General features: G+C 42.8%; 2 protein-coding genes across 3 annotated transcripts in view; one reads left to right on the top strand and one right to left on the bottom strand.

Annotated features, from left to right (window-relative positions):
- Nucleotides 1-20,268, bottom strand: part of LOC109458541 (uncharacterized) — a 101,407-nt gene that overhangs the window by 1,103 nt on the left and 80,036 nt on the right. The window lies entirely within an intron of this gene.
- ABCA4 (ATP binding cassette subfamily A member 4) overlaps nucleotides 1-20,268 on the top strand; it is a 111,792-nt gene that overhangs the window by 82,894 nt on the left and 8,630 nt on the right. Inside the window, exon 44 of one of the 2 annotated variants that reach the window (XM_088791341.1) lies at nucleotides 697-10,635. The exons of the other annotated variant lie outside the window; for it this stretch is intronic. The gene's annotated coding sequence lies outside the window, so the exon portion shown is untranslated. Of the gene's footprint in view, nucleotides 1-696; nucleotides 10,636-20,268 lie in introns of those variants that run through there. 2 annotated transcript variants of the gene reach the window in all.

Here is a 20,268-nt window from a genome sequence, read left to right as displayed (position 1 = left end):
TGTTTTAGGAAGAGGGCTATTTGTTCTTTATAAAAATACCAAGATGATAAAGGAAGAAGCAATTCAAGTTATGTATCCTGGACTTGATTACTCTTGGGATACGTGCTTCCAGGTTCCTGCCCTGGAATGGCACCCCAGCCCCATGTAAGGAGCACTCCCACCCCATCTCAGTTCCCCAGACACAGAGAGAGACAGAGAGAGAGAGAGAGAGAGAGAGAGAGAGAGAGAGAGAGAGAGAGAGAGAATACTGAAGGAGACACCAGGAACCTTGGCTTAAGACTGGGATTTTATTTATTTATTTTTCTTATTTATACTTTTTATCTTTTCATTTTGTCTGTTTTTCAGTTACAGTTGACATACAATATTATATTATGTCACGTCCCGCGCGACGAGTGTTGTGGGGAGCGAGGAGGGTGGCGTAGGGTTAAGAGAAGACAGTAGCCATGAACAGAGTGAAGCGGGGCCTCGGGGCCTCGAATCTCAATGAATGACTGGGCGCCAAATTGGGCCTACGCATTAGCTTGTGAGGATAAGCTTGTCAATCTCAAGATCCGTGAATCATATACATCATAATAGGAAACTGATTCAAGCCAATCACGCTTGCTAAATCTCAGGATGTCTGTACTTCCCCAAGGGACAAAACCTTTATGCATATGAATAGATGGAAAGCACCTCATTGAATCACTTCCCTTGCAGGTTGTGGGAAGGAATGCAGCCACAGAGACAGAGGCTCTCCTTAGCCTGGGGAAGGAGAGGGGGTTGTGCCCACTTCTATGAACACCGTGGGTTTTCTTGTTGGTCCCCACTCAACTGTGCCTGGCTTGAGTTGTCCCCACCATGGGGAATCTTACTCATCATGGCTGATCAGCCATCTTTCTGGGGCCAAACATGGAGACATAAGGTGCAAGCACAAAGGTGAAGCAAAGTCCCTGAAAGGATCACAGACTCTCCTTGCTTTAGGGGCAGGTACGAGGACACAGACGGGTAGGCTGCTGCATGGCAACAATATTAGTTTCAGGTGTACAGCATAGTGGTTAGACATTTATATAATTTATGAAGTGATCCCCCTGATAAGCCTAGTACCCACCTGACACCACACATAGTTATTACAATATTATTGACTATATGCCCTATGCTGTACTTTATTTACATCCCCATGATTATTTTGTAACTGACAATTTGTACTGCTTAATCCCTTCACCTTTTTCACCCAGCCCCTCCCCCCCAAGCCTCCTCCCATCTGGCAACCATCAGTTTGTTCTGTCTCTATGAGTATATTTCTGTTTTGTTTGTTGTTGTTTTTTTAGATTCCACATATAAGTGAAATCATGTGGTGTTTGTCTTTCTCTGTCTGATTTATTTTACTTAGCATAATAAAACCCTCTCAGTTCATCCTGATTGTCACAAATGGTAAGATTTCATTATTTCTTATATGGCCGAGTAATAGTCCATAGTATATATGCACCACCTCTTCTTTATCCAATTGTCTAGTAATGAGTACCTAGGTTGCGTTCATATCTTGGAGGGGCTATTGTAAATAATGCTGCACTGAGCATAGGGATGCATGTATCTTTTCAATTTAGTTTTTTGGGTCTCTTTGGATAAATGCCCAGAAGTGGAATTGCTGGGTCATATGGTAGTTCTATTTTTCATTTTTTTGAAGTTCCTTCATACTGTTTTCCATAGTGGCAGCACAAATTTGCAATCCCACCAACAGTGCACATGTGTTCCCTTTTCTCCACATCCTTGCCAACACTTGTTGTTTGTTCATTTGTTGATGATAACCATTCTGACAGGTGTATGGTGATATTTCATGTGGTTTTAATTTGCATTTCTCTGATGATTAGTGATACTGAGCATCTTTTCATGTGCCTATGGGCCATCTGTATGTTCTTTTTGTAGAAATGTCTATTAAGGTCCTCTGACCATTTTTTTATCAGATTGTTTATCTTTTTGGTATTAAGTTGTATGAGTTCCTTATATATTTGGATATTAACCCCTTATTGGATGTATCATTGGTGAATATATTCTTCCATTCAGTAGGTTGTATTTTTATGTTGATGATTTTCTTTGCTGTGCAAAAACTGTTTAGTTCGATGTAGTCCCATTTGTGTGTGTTTTTGTTTTGTTTTGTTTTTATTTTGTTTCCCTTGCCCAAAGAGACATAGCCAAAAAAACTGTATTACTAAGAGCAATGTCAGAGAGTTTACTGACTATGTTTTCTTCCAGGAGTTTTATGATTCTGGGTCTTACATATAAGTCTTTAATCCATTTTGAATTTATTCTTACATATGGTGTAGGAAAGTAGTCGAATTTTACTTTTTTTGCATATGTTTGTCCGGTTTTCCCAACACATTTACTGAATAGACTGTCTTTACTCCATTGTATATTCTCACCTCCTTTGCCATAGAGTAATTGACTGTCCAGGCGTGGGTTTATTTCTGAGCTCTCTCTTCTGTTCCATTGCTCTATGTGTCTGTTTTTATATCAATGCCTCTTTTGATTACTATCACCTTATGGTATAGTTTCATATCAGGTAGCATTATACCTCCAATTTTGTTCTTCTTTCTCAATTGCTTTAGCTATTTGGGATCTTTTATGGTTCCTTAATGCCATGAAATCAGAGCATTTTTCCAATAAGCAAAGATGTGAAAATCCTTATTTCCCATACAATTTTCATTTTTCACATTGTTTTTCTTTTTTTGAGAAAAAACAAATACCACTAATGATTTAAACACTCCTTTCCAAGGTTGTGCTTATAATGGATATTTCCCCTTCCTCTTGACCAGTAGAGAGCTAATGGTTACTTGACTTTTCCCACCATCTTTCCAGGGGGCCCAGAAATGCCTAAGTAAAAGCACCTGTCCAGGAAAAGTTAGTTTTGCTAAGATTTTCCAGCCACTTTTTTTCATTTATAGATCCTGTACTTGCTGTTTATACCTGTAGAAAATTATTCTTTGAAAGCCACTTGCAGTTATAAATCCCTTTCATAACTCAATAAACACTGGTAGTTGTAGTATTACCTGCAACTACCAGTGGTCTCCCCACCCCCACCTGGCATAGTCTCTCTTAAAGGGCTAATGCCAGGTCATCTCTTGGCTTGGGGAAGGGGCTCATGGTCTGTGAACTACAACAGTTAATTCCAAACTCCCCCCCCCATTGGATGTGACAATTTTTTATGTTGTTTGTCATATTTTAGCATACAAATATTAGAAAACCTACTGCAACACGTTTATTAAATTGCTATATTTCCAAACTCTGACTTTATGACATAGTACCTTTACAAAGGTTTGTAAAAATCCTTCTGTATGGCATTGTAATAAATAAATGCCATGAAACAAATAGTAATTACATTCCTGTTTACATTATACCACTTTAAAAGAATTTTCTTTAAAGTATCCTACAAATAAGAAAAAGGTCATTTCTCTCAGTTCTAGAAAGTTCTATTAGATGTTCACAATTTGCCTCTGAACAAATGTGAGAGCCCCACTTCAGAAAGTTCAGCAGGTGAGAGCCTTCACCCAGTCTGTGAGTGAGGACCACACCAACATTTCATTGTCTAGAGATCAGTGTGTCTCCTTATCAAGAATGTATAAATTCTTAAAGGGCTCAGTCCTGGAAAATATATTCCGAGAGGAGATTTTGTGGAATCTATTTTATAAAAACACGTGAGGGTCAAGGTTTTGGTAGATGACTAGATGGTAGGTAGATGATCGGTCAACTTTAGAATCATCCTGAGTGACCATCACATGTGTTTTCCAAAATCAGAAACAACTCAGATAAATTTCTGATTCTTATTCTTACACATTGTTACAGAGTTTCTACATATAACTTACATCTTTATCAATTAGTTTCAGGAGTACCTGCAGCCTTGATTGGGATCCTTGTTCAAAGCATGTTCTTAGCTCTAGAGACCATGTCTCTCAGTTAGAAAAGTCACTTTGGTGTCACCAAGGACAGGAGTTGGACTTAGTGCTCAAGCTTTGATCTGGAGCCTGCTATCCCCAAAGCCAGCTTCAGTATCTCCCTACTCTCCCATCCCCCAGTCTTTTTTCACGCTTTTCTGGAACCACCTCTGTAGGAAGTAGACAAAGGGAATTATGCACTTCAATGACGACCTAAATTATGACTTCTTGGCTTTTAAGACAGGAAAAGCTTGGTAACTTTCTTGGGCTAAACAACAACCCAAAGACACCATGACAGCCTTTGGAAACCACACAAAGGGTGTAGCTTCCGTCTAAGATGTAAGGAAGCATGGACGTACGCAGAGGATGTGAACCTACATGACATCTGCAACGTAGAGCCAGAGAGTTCTGAGGAATCATCTGTTCCAAAGTTTTTACAGACAAGGAGACAAGCTTAGCCCATAACTTTGGTGAGCTGACAGAATTACAGAGTCCTTGGCTGAGCTTCCTTCAGTGATTGATTGACGGCTTTTTAATTTTTAACATCCCAAAGCCATTGCACCATCTCTTCAGAAAACCGAAATGACGAAATCCATCGGATCTCCTTCTGCAGATCTGATCTCCTTCCACACTGTTCATTTGCCATAGCTGGAAGGGAGGTCTGGACAGCTGGAAGTGCAGGAGCTTTTGCCGTGTGGTCATCCGATCTGACCAGCCAGCATAAGTAAGGCATCGGCAGCGGAAACAAGCACATGTGGGACTGACAGAGAACTCCAAAGGGGGCTTTTTCAGAAGGAAGTCAAAACTGACTGGCTCACCTGGGACACCTGATGCTGAAACTGACCCAGCCAAATGAATACAAAACCCTTTTCATCCAAACCATAGAAGTAGGAATCCTGGTCCATCTGACTAGTAGCTTTGACCTTGCTATCACTCTCACCTCAAGTGGATCTGCCTCTGTGTGTGTGTGTGTGTGTGTGTGTGTGTGTGTGTGTGTGTGTGTGTGTGCTATTTTTAGGGAGAAAATAAAATACAAACATACTTATCACAAACTATCCCAATTCACTACCTCCCTGACGTTCACCATCTGGTTTTACACATTCTTTGTGCCAGTGCAGTTTCCTGTCATGGGAGCTTCTGTGCAAGTTATTGCCACAGGAGTGCAGTCAGGGCAAGATTCTGCAACACTGGGCTGGAAGTGATGGACTAGCCTTGATGTTTCATGTCAAGTCTGCTTCATAGGATTTGAAGAAAACACCCAGCTGGCAATGGGTGAACATTTTCCATTGCTGGGTGGGTGTTATTTGAATCTAGATTTCACGTCTGTTTGCCCAGCTTATTTGAGTGCCTACCTCATAGGTATAATTAAACAGGAGAAGAAGAGGCATGGATAAGGGAGAGTGGATCTTTGGTTGGCTATGAAATCCCACGTGTCTTTGTAACTGTTTAAATAGGTAGAGGTCTCATTCGTAGTGTCGTGCCATTTCCACAGTGCTGACATGTGTATCTTCTGTAGTGACGCTTGGAGGCAGTAGCTCACAGGACATCTAATTGTTTACATGTAAGCTCACCAACTGTCAGAAAATAGCAGTTTTGAACCAAACCATTTCAAAAGACGTGTGGACAAAAAGAGCAAACTGACTTCCTTGCCAAGGCAGCCTCCTCCATGACCCATGACCCACAGATGGGCTTCCTAATTTAAACACTTTCTAGAGCAGTGTCTCTCAAAGTACATTACACTATGGCTATACCCCAGAATCTGGAGTGTGGCGGTTGGGGGGAGGGGAAGGAAGAGGAAGAGAAAGATGCTGAGACTCAATAACTGTTACTGAGAAGGGGACGTGAAAGAAAATAAACATAAGATAGTGACACTTTTCCCTGGGCAAGGAAAGTCCTGTGCTTCTCCAGAAGCAGACAGATGGCAGAGGGCTATACAACTTTAAATCCTACACAGGTACTGCTGGCCACTTTGCAAATAACTGTAGGGATTACAAAACTGGTAGCCTCAGAGCTTAATCTGGTTTTGACTTTTAAAAAAATATCTACCAATGACCAAAGCCATGAAACCATTTCATCGAAGGTTAGAATAGAGGTTGGGAAAGCTCAAGAGTGTGCTTTCCCAACTCATCATGCTGGTGCATCCCAGCTTGGTTTATAATTTAAATTAGCAACTATAACATCATGGGGGAGAAGACTAAGCAGGAAACAGGGTCAAGCTGTCGTTCATGGTGGATTGTGAGTGTTTTACAAAAGGCATCACAGACTGGAAAGAGTCAGGTATACATAATACCCACTCTTCCTTGGGGAAGAAAGTTCACTTTGGCTGTCTGTCTCCACTATACCTCAGCTCTCCAATGGCAAGGTCTGTGTCTTTTCCTGTCAGTTTTCTCAGCTCCTGACATATAGAAAACACTCAGCAAATACTTGCCAACTGAACAGTATAAAAACCCAGCAAAAAAAATGTACAAAAATGAAGTAGGTCTAAGAAAATGATTCCTCCAATAAACTAAAGACAACAGCAAAGGAGCAACGGGGGTGCCATGCTTTTAAAAATATCAGTCACAAAATGTAAGCAGGAAAAAAAATCGAGGAGGAGGAAATATGCCTACAGTTTGCTTGGGTTTGAGGAATAGTTAAGTCAGAAGCTTGGCCCGAGTCTCCTGAGAACATGCTAGTCTATTGAAAGATCTCCCGATCTGGCTTAATAAGGGAGATTTACAAAGAAGGGGAGAAGAAAATGGAGAGAGTCAATTCAGAAAATAAGACCACTCAGGGGATGTTCCAGGAATACAACTTGCTGCCAAGTTTTCTAAACTTCCAGTTTTCCTCTGGGGAAGTTCAAGTGTTTGGAATAGCTGGTATCAAAAGAGAATCTCTTACCATGAGTAGAAAGCTCATTGAGAACTTCATTTGTATCTCCTGCTACGGCTTAGGAAAGAGAGAGGAAGGGGAAAGTAGTGCAGACAACAGGTCAGCAAAACTCTGGGCTTGGAAGAAGAGTCTCCGTGACACCTTGGGTACCTGTACCGGGGCCAGCAATGAGGAGAAAGTTCTACACCAACCGGCCAGTCGGCCTTGTGGAGAAAGGAAGACGTTTTCCCCTAGAAATACTGCAGCAGCATCCTTATGGGATGGCTGCTTCAGGCCCTGGAGGACTCAGCCCACTGGGCCCAGCTTATTCGGGCTTGGTTTCCTCCGTGTGGTAATTTAATGCCTCAGCAGGTCCCCTGAGATGAACAGTTTGTGACTCCTGATGTTCACAGGGCATAATTGCTACCACATTTTACCAAGGTGGTTGTCAAGTTGGGGAAAGCTTAGGTAATAGAAGTTTCAGATTCATAGAACCACAGGCTTATAGAACTAGAAAATACCTCAATTTTTAAAAAATCTAACCCTTTACATAAATGTTTTATTTTGCATTGTTTTAATGGGAAAGGAAAATGTGTCCCAGAAAGATGAAGTTACTTGGCTGGCCCTCAAGCCTTCCCGACAGGCCCCGGGCTGGTCCTCCTCCAATTACTTCACTCCCATATTCGAAGAGACATGCCTACCTGACCCAGATGGTCTAAAGCCTACTTTTGGGGCCTAAATGGGGACTCTTCCTTGGGTCAAAGGTGGTCTTTGATCCTGAAGGCTCATGTCTACACATGGCATGTGAGGCTCTTGGAAAACCAGGAGAGGGATGAAAAGAGGGGTAAGCTATGGGACAACTGGTTCTGCACCACCATAGTCCAATGTGGAACGCCAAGAAAACCAAGAAGTCGAAATTTGAACTTAGGTCGTAATGAAGGCCATTATTTAGCAGTTTTGAGCTTGATTTATTACTTTAAGAATTGAGACATAGATGGTGTGAGGACTCCCAAAATGTTCTCTGTTCAGAGCCTTTCTCAAAGCTCTGTCACACACTCGGCTTTCTGAGCAGATGCCTGTGTTGAGGCTCAGATGTGTATGTCTTGTGAGTCAAGCTTTGCCCAAACTAGCCATTCAAGATCTTGGCCTTGTATACTTTGGTAACTTTCATGAAGGACCATAGTTTATTGGAGCCAAATCCCATCTAGGATGATGCTGAGTTTCAGGAGGCATAAAAGCCCTGCACAGACCACACCTGGTCAGACAGCATTCCCAGCACACAGCTGAGCAGTGCTACTGGTCTCATTTTCTACCAGAGCCCAGCAACCTCCGTGGTCTTGAATGATACTGATCACTGAGTTGTTCTTATGGCTACTAGAGAAGAAAAGTGGTAAGACAGAAGGGAGAGAGGAAACTGGGGGAAGCAGAGGAACAGAAAATATTCAATGCTCTATGTTCTGGGAATAAAGAAGCAAACAAGACACGGCCTCTGTCTTCATGATCTTAACATTCTTAGGCTGGAGTCCACAAACTCTCTGTAAAGGGCCAGAGAGTAAACATCTTCCACTTTGTAAATGATAAAGTCTCTGGTAGAAACTATTCAACTTGGCTGTTGTACCACAGAAGCAGTGGACAATCCATAATTGAATGCTCGAGGCTGGATTTGGCCCCCGGGCCATACAGAGCCCACCCCTGTTCTAATGAGTAAGAAGAGGTTAGTGTTAGAGGGGTAGCAAAAGCAGCTCTGGTTTGAGGGACCCCATACCACTTGTTTCCTTTCCTCTGTTTTATAGGAACTCCAGCAGATGTTCAAAGATAAGTCTAAGCATGGAGAATGGGGATGATTTTCAAGCTCAAGAAATATCATTCTAGCTCTCCACTCTTGACTAATGCCCAAGTGTACAAGACGATCGTTAGTGATAACAACTGACAACAGCCAGCCCACAGGAAGGTGGAACCGAGTCTGGGTTTTCACCTGCCTGCTAGTCATGCAACAAGACACCTTATGGGCATAGTATCAATTCCTACCTATACCAGCAGGTATCTGAGACCCTGACTCCAAACATCCATGCCCTTATAAAAGAGACCCCCAAAGAGTTCCCTTGCCTCTTCTGCCACATAAGTTTACAGAGAAAAGACAGCCATCTACAAACCAGGAAGTTGGTCCTCACTAACATCAAACCTGCTAGCATCTTGATCTTGGACTTCAGCCTCCAGAACTGTAAGAAGTATATTTTTGTTGTTTATAAGCCACCCAGTCTATAGTATTCTATTATAGCAACCCGAATGGACTAAAATAAAGGGGAGAGAGAAAGAGGAGAGGGAGAGAGAGACAACATGAATGAATGAATGAATGAATGAATGAATGAATGAATGATAGGAGCCCACTCAACCCTGGGAAGCAGGAAGTAGGAGGGAGAAGCACAGCCTTCTCAAAAGGATTCACTTAATCAAGTTTTCAATACTCTCATGCCCCTCAAAATTACATATAAAATCCCCACTTGGCATTAAAGACCTTTAGTGATTTGTCCTCAGTCTATCCTTTCAGCTTTATTCCTTGTCAGTCTCTATGTATGTGTTATACTCAAGCCAAACCAAACTCCTTAAAGGCCTTCATTTTTTTGTCTCCCTGTCTTTAATCATTCTCGTTTGTCTTCCTAGAATATCTTTCTTTCTAAATTTCACTTTAAAATTCTGTATTCAGCATTAACAACGAATTATCTACATGAAAACATCAAAAAACAAAGTCCATTCTTTCTGTCTCACCATACACAAAAATAAATTCAAAATGGATCAATTCACTCTTTTTAAAAAATAAAAAGCCATTTTTATTTAATGATTTTTAAATGGCGAAACAATCACAAAGTTACAGAAAAGTTACAAGTGTAGTAGAAATAATTTTTTCTTGAGTCATATAATAGAAAGCTGCTGACCTGATGCCTTATTATCCCTGAATAGTTTGTATATTTCTTACAAAAAGTACATTTTCCTACATTGTCACAATATAGCCAGCCATTAATGTCAGTAAATTAACATGTTTATGTCCGCACCATCTAATCCTCAGACTCCAAGTTTCAGCAACTATCCCCATAATGTCCTTTATGGCGAAAGCGACTGATTCAGAACCATGTGTTAGATTTAGTTGGCATATCTTTTTGCTTCTTCAGTGTGGAACAGCTCCCCAGTCTTTTGGAAGATTACAGGCCAGTAAGTAGTAATTTTCCTCAATGTGGTCTTGTCTGATATTTCCTTCTTATAAGATTCAGGTTATGTATCTTTGGCAGGTATATCTCAGGAGTAATGCTGTTTTCATTGCATCTTGTTAGATGGCACCGGATTTTTATTTGACCAATTATTAATATTAACTTTGATTACTTGATTCCTTTGATTCCTTGATTACTTGATAGAGGTGTCTGTTAGGCTTCTCCACTGTAAAATTACTCTTTTCCCTTTTGTAATGAATAAGTATTTTGCGGAGATGTATTTTTGAGATTATGTAAATTATGCCATTCCTCTTCAAATGCTTAATATAATCGTTTATTTATTTACATCTGTATGGATTCATGGTTTCATATTTTAGTCAATGGGTTTAATTTATTACTATATTATTTACTTGAATTGTCCATTTTCCCCTGATTTTGCCAGTGGAAGTCTATCAAGCTGGCTTCTGCATTCTTTCAACACAATTTACATCATTCTTTAAGCACTTCCTTGCTTTCTGGCAGAACAAGACATTCCAGGTTCATCTTGCCATTTCCCCACCTAGAATCAACCATTTCCTTTTAGGTAACATGCTATTTAGAAGCCAACATCTAGATTTTCTCAGTGGACCGTTAGTGTTTATATATGTGTGTATGTATAGATAGATAGATGATAGATAGATAGATAGATAGATAGATAGATAGATAGATAGATAGATAGATAGATAGATAGGTAGATAGATAGATAGATAGATAGATAGAATGGGTGTGTGTGCATGTGTACATGTATTTGTCTTATATGTCTTTTGAGAGACTATATAGAGTAGTGACTAAAAACATGGCTCTAGAACTAGACTACATGGGTTTAAATCCCAGTTCCACCACTTGCTGTTCAATTTAGGGGAAAGATTCATTCATTTGAATATATTAAACAAAACATAAAACATTTAAAATAAAAAGTTGTGTTCCATAAAACAAAATATACTCTAAAAAATAAAGACAGGCCACAGGCAGGGAGAAGTTATTTTTAATGCACATAATACACAAAGAATTAGTGTCAGATATAAAGAACTTCTATGATTCAATATGATAAGACGACCTAAAGAAAAATGAGCAAAGAATATGAACAGGCACTTCACAGACGAGGAAACTCAAATGATCACTAGATATATGAACAGTGGGTCAACTTCATTAGGTTTCCTCAATCAAGGAAATGAAAGTCCAAATAACAATGGGATAGTCTTTCACATCTATCAGGTTAGCGAAAATTAGAAAGTCAAACAATACTATCTTAGTCCATTTGGGCTGCTATAACAAAGTACCACAGGTTGGGTTGCTTATAAACAACAAAAATGTGTTTTTCACGGTTCCGGAGGCTAGAAGTTGGAGATCAGGGGGCCAGTACAGTCAGGTTCTGGGGAGAGCCTTCTTCTGCGTGGCGTACTGCTGACTTTTCCTTTTATCCTCACATGGTGGAAAGAAAGCAAACTAGCTCTTTGGCCTCTTCTTTCTTATAAGGGCACTGATCCCATTTATGAGGGCTCCAACCTCATGACCTAGTCACCTACCAAAGGCCCCACCCTGATTCCATCACACTGGGGGAATTTCAAGAGACACAAGCATTCAGTCCATAAGAAATACCAAATCTGGCAAGGTCATGGGGCAATGAGAACTCTCACAACTGGTGAGAATGTGTGAAAGGGGTCCCCAAGACCCCTTCCATGTTCAGAGACTGGCTAGAAGGACTTACAGGACTCAGCATATAGTTGTACTCATGGCTAAGATTTATTAAGCAACATATGACGAATGCACAGACAGATCATAAAGGAAATAGACCTGGATGGAATCTGGTGGGGTCCATGCATGAGCTCCCTTATGCTTTCTCTGGCTCATGAGGGATCACACAGAGTCCATTCATTCCCTAGCAGTGAAAATGCAGCAATAGGTATGTGATGTTTCTGCCCCAGGAAGCCCATTAGAGACTCAGCACCCATGGATCTTCTTGTGTCTAACGAGCATGTTCCAAAATTCCAGACTCCCAGAAAGAAAGCAGGTGTGAAGCATAAACCAGTGTTTGCACAAACAGTCTCGTCACAGGACACTCCCCCTTATCAGTGAAAGAGCACTCCAGAAATCTGTTCCCAGACACCAGCCAAGGGCCAACCTTGCCAGCAGGCCCTTCTGAAGACACCAGCTGCAGGCCTGCCACGTTAGCCCTTTTCTGCAGACAGTGTGCATGCATCTGACCAGTTTGGACAGCAATTTGGAAACATAATGGAGTTGAAGACGTGCATATCCACCTGCCCAACAAGTCTCCTGCTAAGTGTAGTCTATCTTAGAGAAACTTGCACATGTGCACATGGGGACATGGCTCAAGTACGCTCCTCACAGCCTTGTTTCTAATAGCAAAATATTTTTTAAAAAACTGAATATTGAGCAACAGAATGAAAACTGAATTGTGACCTCTTCATTGCAATGGATGTTATATGTAGCAATGGAAATGAATGAACTAGAAATATGTTTCAAAACAATGTTTAGCAAAAATATCTAATGGTGGAAGGATAGGGATAGCAAGGCCTTTCCTGGCCACTCAATCTAAGATTTCAACTGCCCCAAACCCATCCCAACATCATACGCCCTTACCTGCTTTTTCTTATGTCCTTAGCAGTTATCTTTACCTAACGTACTATATGATTTTATTTACTTTTTTTGCTTATTGTCTCTCTGCCTCTCTACAACTCCAAGAAGGCAGGAATTTTTGTTTGATTTCTTTATTTTTTGTTATTGTTAATCAATCCACTTTTTCATTTTTAAATTCTTGACATTACAGAACTAAACTGAAATTTATTAACATTCCACTCTAACATTTCCATTTCCATTTCCATTTCATTTCCATTTTAACAAATGGAAATAAAATTCATGAGTCCAAAAATAACAAAACAAAATTAAATTATAAAGCTAAACATGGATCCCAGCAACAGCTGAACAGAGAATGTGATTTTTAAATTTTTAGCAGATGATAAAGTTGTGTAGAAACTGAACACTCACAAATTATTTAACACTTAGAATGACTGACCAGAAATTATACAGTGGATCATGGGAAAACGGCAGAAAGGGGTTATCATTGAACCTATGCTGTTCCAGCTGCATTCCATGCCCTTCTCAGAGGAAAGCCTCGCACTGATGAGCTACTGGGCCAGACTGATACTGTCAGCAGAACCAGTGATGGTTACCTGCCTACCAGAAGAGCCTTCCACTGCATTGGCAATTTCCATACATCTGGCCCTGGACATCTGGCAGACCTCGTTAATTAGTGTTAGTGCCTTGGCACCTGATTATGCAGCCAATTAAGCTATTTGCAATTGCAAGTTGATGCATCCAAACTTGCCCAGTAGCCTTTCACCCATGGAGAACAAGAGTCACTCCCAGCAAATCCAGTCCCATCATGCATCACGGCACAGTGATAATGTTGTCTTGCCACCTAGTTCAGCTTGGCCAGATTGAGCAGAGAAATGGTATACTGTCCTTGAATTGGGTAGGTACCTACAGGTGGTTTCTCTGGGACATGGGTGGCATGGGGTTAGGCCACAGCATGGCTGCACTGATCTTGGCTGCCCTCACAGATGACTGGCTGGCATGCACTGCTATGGGATGGCATGACTCTCCCTTGAGAGATGGGGAGAGCGTCTCCAGCATTGGCACACTTGGTGGCAGACTGTGGCACACCAGCTCGGGGGAGTTGCACAGAATCGTCCCCTCCCCCAGTGCCTAAAACAGTGCCTGGCCATAGTAGCTACTCAATAAGTTTTTGTTAAATTAATGAATGAAGTATGCTGACATTTTAATAATATTTAAAACATGTAAAAGTACTGAAGATTATTTATAGATGCATGTATAGACAGTAAAAAATATTGTGACATGCCTGGGGATTATACACATTGATTTCAGGAAGTGATTGCTTCGAGGTGGGGAGAAAGGGGAACGAGATCAGGGAGACACAGAGGAGGCTCAACTGTATGTGTAATATTTAAATATTTAAAAAGCATCTGAAGGAAACAGGGCAACATGTTCAGAAGTGACAAAACTAGGTGGTGGGGGCATAGAGATTTGTAAGATTACTCTCTACATTTTCTGTATGCTTGAAATAGTTCATTTTTTTAAAAATCGCCTGCCTTATACCACCAAGCACCAGCCCCTGCCATCACCACCACTCATCAGAGGCCGCCTTTCATTCCCATGAATGTTCACAGCAGTGTGTGAGCAACCCTTATGGATGACACTTTACTGCACGTCTGTCATCCCCCTACTACATCGTAGCACCCCTGATATTGAATCTTATCATTGCACCCCTCCATGATCTTTATGGTGTCTTACTACGAAATGGATTTTCAGTAACTACTGAATTGGGTGGAATGAAAATGCTAATTTGGGAAATGGCAGGCAGAACTGGCTATGTAATGTTGGGGGCCTGATGCAAAATGAAAATAGAGGTACCTTGTTTAAAAATTATTGAGAATTTGAAGATGGCAAAAGCAGAGCATTGAATCAAGCGCAGGCCCTCTGAGTGTGGAATCCTGTGCAGTTACACAGCCTTCACTCCCATGGAGCCGGACCTGAGGGCAGTCTCGGAATGCAGACCTCGTGAAGTATCTGAATGACTGAGAAGGCTAGGATGTGGGGAGGCTGCTGTCTATGCACCAAAATCCATTCTCTCCGTCTTCCATAACCACAGAGTAATGAATTGGTGCGTAGTTGCCCAGGTAGGGAATGCATTCCCCAAGCCTTGTAGGGAGGGGTGGCCGTGTCACTAAGTCCACTCCAGCAGAACAGAGTGGACATGTTGTGTACAGCGTCGGAGCAGCAGTGCCCTCCATGTGGTCTTCTCCACTCTGATGAATGGACCTTGACCTAGCTTGAACCATGGAAACAACCTCAAGGAGCCAGGAGAGCCACAAGATAGAAGGACTCTGGGTCCGAGCGAGCGAGCGAGCGAGCGAGCGAGCGAGCGAGCGAGAGAGAGTCAGAGCTGCCTAGCAATGTTGCATAGGCACCGTTAGATCATTAAATGGCCCAGATTAGTGTGTGTCTCTGGTTACAGCACCTAACTTGGTTGACTTAAGTGATGTGGTAGAAATATCATTGTCAATTCCCCCAACAGCCAAAAAATAAGCCCTTCTAGACTGAAGCCAATGCTGTGACAGGCCCCCAGGCCCTGTGCACTGGCAGTAATAATGGGCCCTGGGACACCCTCAGGAAGGAGTTTGCACAGGAGAGGTCAACTGTGCTCTCCATCCCAGGTGGAAGCACATATGCTCCTCCAAATAAACTCAAGCAGCTGCTTAGGATGTTCAAGGTCCTCAACAGAACAAGTCTGGAAACCCCTGCATAGAAGTACGGATGTCCTCAGGGGGACCTAGAACCCTTCCTGCAAACCTGGGATGAGCTGTCCTGCGCTCAGCAGCCCGCTCCTCACTAACCGTTCAGAACTCTTTCTCTCGGACTCAGAGTAAGCAAGAGCACTAGACCTGAAAACCAGGTGGGCTGTTTCAGACGGACCAGGGGAAGAGGTTGTTTATCAGCATGATTGAAACTCCGTAAAGGCATCTAATTCCCAGCAAGGCTACAAACAGCTCCCAAGACATGTGAAGCACTAAATCCAGCCAGCTACTCATGAACTAACAGCCAGGGATCAAGCATCAGGTGTTACATCACACAAAGCCCACAGCAGGAGCACGCGTGTGCGCGCGCGCACACACACACACACACACACACACACACAAATCGTTCTTTGGCAAAAAGCCTTGGCTTTCATAACCACATTCTACTTGAATATGCACAGGAATTTGGTTTTTTTTTTTAATACCTATAATGAATGAATATCCATGCCTGATATTTCTATTTCAATGAAAAATGGGCCAGCTATCTGACCGTGCTCAGGCAGAGGGAAACTAGGGTATCTGACCCTGGACCTTGCAGAAAGGAACATGGAATTTGCCAAAGCAAGCAGCTGTGTAGCCGAGAAGATACCTGTGAAAGTATTTTCTGTAATTGAGTTTTTCAGCAATATTTTGCATGTCTTTAGGAAACAACCTGGACTCCTTATTAGAGCCGGTAAAAAGGGGAAGGTTTAAGGACCTTGCCCGAGGCCAGAGGGAGACTCCATGTCAGAGCCAGGATTAGACTCAAGTCTCAATGGCCCCAGTCCTGTCTTCGGTCCATATTCACACCTTTTCCCTTTTAATTAAAAAGAAGAGCAGACAAACAGGCTGGTATCCAGCAAAGGCCAAAACGGCACGTATATGCTTGTCAGACCCTCTTCTCAAAAGCACAGGATTTCTACAATTATCGCCAAAGAGCTAGAAGGAAGGAATGGGATATATTGCCGTGCTCAAAATACTAATGAGAAATGCACCTTGAGATGGAACAGCAGTGTAGCGTGGAGAAGGGGTTTGCAAAGAAGCTGAGACCGTGTGCAGAGAGATGAATGAGGGAGCGACTGTACAACACGTGGAGGTGGGCACACACCTGAGGTCGTGCACAGGGCCCAGGACACAGGCTGGGGGACACAAGGACAATTTGCCTTCACGATGCTCCCCATCCGCATGTTCTATGGGAAATCCAGTGAACAAACATTGTTTCATTTGACCTTTTGTTGAAGTGAAAAGAATGGCAGATACTGGCCCAATGGGAAATAAAAAGACAAAAAGGATTTAAGAAAGCTAAAGAAACATGAGTGGTGAGACATTTGGAATAAATATTCTGGTCCTGACACCCCCTGGGGATCCAGGCACAGACTCAGTCAATGCAGGGAGGCCAGACCCAAGCTTCGGGTCAGAACAAAGATGAGAAAGGCGTGCAGAGAGAGGTAAAGTAGGCAGTGGTGGTTAGGAAGCTGCATCTTCTATCAGAGACAAGTGCAAAAGGAAAACGTTTCACAACTTTGGGAGTGTTACTCGAGTTTCAAACATGCCAACTCCTAGGCTCACTATTTCATGATTTGACTTCATTGTGGGGTGCAATTGATGAAAAAGCGATGATTTATGGTTAGCCAGAGCAGGAAGAGAGATGGTAGCCTTTTTAAAACCATAAAAGCCACAGTCAGGAGCAGAGTCAGAGAGAGAGGCGGAAACAAGAGAGCTTGCTTCCTCTCTTCACACTTGGCTGTGTGAGGACCCAACGAGAAGTCAGCAGTCTTGCAGCCCAGAAGAAGGCCTCCCTAGAACTCAACCCTGCTGACACCCCGATCTCCGACTTCTAGCCTCCAAAACTGTGAGAAATAAATTTCTGTGGTTTATTTTTAAAAGGGAGATAGAGAAGAGAGGGTGGTAAGAAATTTATCAAGGGGTTCCTGCCCACCAGGCCTAGATGCCCACCCTCCTATAGGTGTCATGTTCCCATAAACATACACCCAGGGCCTACCACTAACCTTCAATGGATTGCCCCAAACAAGGCTTTCATTATAAAACCTCATCATGGATGCCTAGCACACCATCCCCAGAGCTCCTGGAGAGTGGCGCTTGCCCTGCCTTTCCCAGTCCTCATGGTTTTTTGCCTAGTTTTTGTCCGGCTCCTGAATCTTGATAATGGTGTGTTCATGGCCCTGGCCCCAATGGCTGTCTTCAGGACCTGATCTTTGGAGTGCCAACCCTTGGTACACCAATGCTGACCCAGACCTCTGTTTTCTCCATGGAGGTCCTGGGGTAGGACCTCTATCTTAGTTTCAGCCCCTGGGTTTGCCAACTCCCAGTTGTAGACCACCCATCCAACACCCCCTCCATCTAACTCCAGCCCCGTGAGTGTGGTTTTGCAGTTAAGACAGGTCCCCACTATGGTTGTACCTCCATTTGTAATTTGCTGCAAATTACAATTTGCCTAATAATTTCTAACAGTGTGTACATGGTGAATCTCAGAGCCTGGGTTTATTTCTTTTTTAATCTCTGTTGTCCTTGAGAGACCAGAATTTAAAAACAACTACCACAGCTACTACTTGGATTTTGTTAAGAAGATGTACTCAACCTACATAGATCAAGGCTCTGATCCCTCTAACTTGAGAACTTGATTCATTCCCAACTGTTTCTGAGCCTCTACAAAGGACCAGGAGCATAGTTCACACTGAGCCACCAAGGACAAAACACGCCCCCGTTCCCATGGAGCTCGCAGTCCAGCGGGGAAAAGGACAAGCCCCAAATGGTTATGACTCAGTGTGAGCACTACTGAGAGGTCAGTAGAGGAGGCAGGACTCAGCCAAAGGAGGTGATAACTGAGCTAATAGTTAAGAAAAATCAAAGAATAAAATGGGGAAGGGAAGAAAGTGGGAATGGGAGGGAGGGTGTTCTAAGCAGTGGGAGCAGCTTCATTCTATGAGGTGCGTCAGTTTGGCTAGAAGTAGGGGGGTGCCAGATGGGCCGGTGCGTCCAGGGGAAAGAGAAGATGGACACGAGCAGATCCACACCCTGGCGGGTGGTGTACTCCAGGCTAAGCAGTCTGGGCTTTATTCTGTAATGTACTTTGGTTCTCAAACTTTAGCATGCACGAGAATCAGTGGGGAAGCTTGTTTGAACAGTAGATTCCTAAACCCTCCGTGCAGAAATTCAGATTCAACAGGTCAGGGAGTGGATCCAGAAATCTGCATTTTAATAATCACTCCTTTCGCTGGGTGAGTTTAATGCGAAGGTGATTGAGTGACACTTTTCCAAATACAGCTGCAAGAGACATGGAGCCATAGAGGAGCGGCGTGATCAGATGTGTTTCAGAAAAATCACTCTGGCAGAAAGTACCTTGTACATGCTTACTCAGCAAAGCCCCTAATCCTTTGATAATTTCCCAGTGATCTTTTGTTGCCCAGGGACAGCAAAGCTCAGAGTTGGCTCTGAAAGAGACAGTCTCCTGAGAAGAGAGGCTGCTGGGAAGCTCATGCCTGAGTGCTCCTGGACTGCTCTGCTTTGGACCTTTTGGAGCCCAAATCTCAGGGCAACAGGGTGTGCTGATTATGAAAGCATGAAAACCCTGGGGCCCCAGGTCCACTGGTGGACTTCCAGATTCTGGAGGGCACAGACTCTGCTGGGGGCTGGAGCAGATCCAGGTCTCGTCTAGTCAGGCTGACAGCACAGAACCTGTGCTCATTTGGCTAACAAATGCCCAGGGGGAACTTGGGTGCAGGCCATGTCAGCTCTTCACCCCTGAAGTGCCAATTACATCGTTTCCCAGAACTGAACCCGTCCTGATTAACGTTGCCTAGTTTCTTGCAGTCAATGGTGATACACACATTGATAAATAGTTTGTGGTGGCTACAACAATAACATTCTAACCAAAAGCCTGTCCACTCATTTCTTGGAAATGCCTAATCGATTGAGCTGGATTTCTGCTACTCAGAGCCCCTCACCACCCAGCCACCCCAGGATCCAGGCCCCAGGAGCCTTCAGAGCCCAGAACCTGTCCCATCCTCTCATGCCTCTTCCACAGCAAAAGTCCCGTCTCTCCCAAAGTTGGACAATGCTACAGTGAGTAACATTTTGTTTCATATTCTACCATCTCGTAGGGCAAGAACCATGCCTTGGGCTTCTGTTTTCTGGCTCCCTGCTCCAAGCAGCTACTCAGATAAGCAGGTCTGAAATGAGCAAGAGGCCTCTGTATGCGTGAGCTGGGCCTCACTTTCAACTCCCCAGCCAAAGTGCTAATAGCTCAGCTCTGCAGCCACCCACTCACCAGCCTCTAAACTGGGACATTAGTTTCCCAAACACTCCCCAGAACTTTTTTTGGTTTACGCTTAGCAGGGTTGCCCCTTCGCCAGCTGAAATCTGACTGGGATTTTCTGGGATTGAGCCTCATTGACTTTCCAGTGGGACACCATTGAGGATCTAGAGAAGAAAGTGCAAAAAGGCAAAAACAGTCATAGTCATGTTGAGGTGCTTTAAACAGCCATTAGGAGATGATTCCATCTAAATCAGCTACCAGGGACCTAGCTCAAACACTTTGGCTTTTCTCTGTCAACTTTTCCATCTGTTTCCAGGCCATAAATGTTTAAATATCACTTGTGTGTGTGTGTGACCTAACGACATTTGTGAGTCTGTAGTAATACCTTAAAAAAAAAATCTAAGAAATATCAACCTGATATTATTAATTGAAGGGTAAGTTTCAACACAGGTATCAAAAATATTTATAGTAATGAGTTTCTAGAGAGTTGGTCATTTGCAATCAACTTCCAATACCGTGGTTAAAGCTTGAAGAGATGGCCATCAAGATGCTATTCTACTCTAAAGAACTAAAGTCATAAAGTCACTACAATTCATTGACATTATGAGTTGAGTGGTTGG

This window comes from Rhinolophus sinicus, chromosome 14 (genome assembly GCF_057876585.1).
Source record: "Rhinolophus sinicus isolate RSI-liver-muscle chromosome 14, RSI-T2T, whole genome shotgun sequence".
NCBI lineage: Eukaryota > Metazoa > Chordata > Mammalia > Chiroptera > Rhinolophidae > Rhinolophus > Rhinolophus sinicus.
The sequence above is the reverse complement of the archived record's forward strand: the minus strand, read 5'-3'. Positions and strand labels throughout refer to the sequence as shown.